Source organism: Pongo abelii, chromosome 1 (assembly GCF_028885655.2).
Source record: "Pongo abelii isolate AG06213 chromosome 1, NHGRI_mPonAbe1-v2.0_pri, whole genome shotgun sequence".
NCBI classification, from domain to species: domain Eukaryota; kingdom Metazoa; phylum Chordata; class Mammalia; order Primates; family Hominidae; genus Pongo; species Pongo abelii.
Genome location: NC_071985.2, coordinates 90,267,767 through 90,268,904, shown reverse-complemented (window position 1 = coordinate 90,268,904; position 1,138 = coordinate 90,267,767).

Sequence of the window (1,138 nt, the reverse complement as noted above, 5' to 3'; positions counted from 1 at the left end):
GATATAAGGTTAAAGATACCCTTTCCATCCCCAGGCAAAGCCTTAGGCATTTCTGGAATTGCTCCTGACTCTGATGGGCATCCTCACTCCTCAGACATTTTCAGTCTCCCCCACTTCACTGCAGAGAGGCTTCTTCTCCAGCCTCAGTCCTGCATGCTGCAGATTTGCTTCCCCTTCCCCACTGGAAGAAGGAAACAGTTGCTCTCCTTTCTCGTTCACATGTCTGATATTTGCTATGATATTGACCTTCACACACATCTTAGAGGTTCTGTATTTTTCTCTTTTGACTTCTCCTTGTCACTACTCTACTCAGGCATAGATTCAGTCTAGAGCTCTTCAACAGCAATGAAACGATAAACGAGGGGTAAACAAAACCAGAGATGTCATCAGATGCCTGCTAGGAGTCCCACCGTTCCCCTCTAGCCCTGGCCTGCCCCTCCCTACCAGAGTCTTGATTCTCTTTCAAAACTTTGGAGAGGTTACACCTGGCAGCATTTGGGAACACCCTCTTGCCTCCATCTCCAAACTTCCCGCTGCCTCCCGAGCCACCTTTGACTCCTCCTGGGCCCCCCTTCCAGGTGCCTCAAGTGCAGAGGTCAGCCTTCAGTTCAAATTCTATTTCTGGGCTTCAGTGTCCCTGCAACCTCTATAATAGAAGGAACAGAGTAGTCTATGTTTCTTTCTTTCTCTGGGAGATTGGATGTAGACTCAGGAGACCTGAGTTCTGGCTCTGTCTTATCAATTCAAATTGTTTAATCTCTCTGAGCCTCAGTTTCCCCACTTGAAAAAGAAGAGTTAGGCCACATGGTCTTTGTCATCCTGGGATTCTGAGTCAACTGCTCCCCCTCAGCCAGATCCTAGGGGGCATAACCCCCCAACCTGGGACCCGGGCCCCCTTCCCTTGCAGCCTCTCTCAGTTGTGAGTGCCACATGACAGAGGGGGTTGAGAGGAGCGGGGGGCGGGGGGGGGGCATGCTGTGGGACAAATGGGCTGTCTAGGACCAGTGGCTAAAGGGGCGGGAGGGGAGGAGTCCTCAGGGATCCTGTTTCAACAAACGTTTCTTTCGGAGGAGGGGAAGGCGGGGGAGAGGGGGAGAAGGACCTATTTAAAGCTACCCTGTTGCTTTGGCTGTCTCTG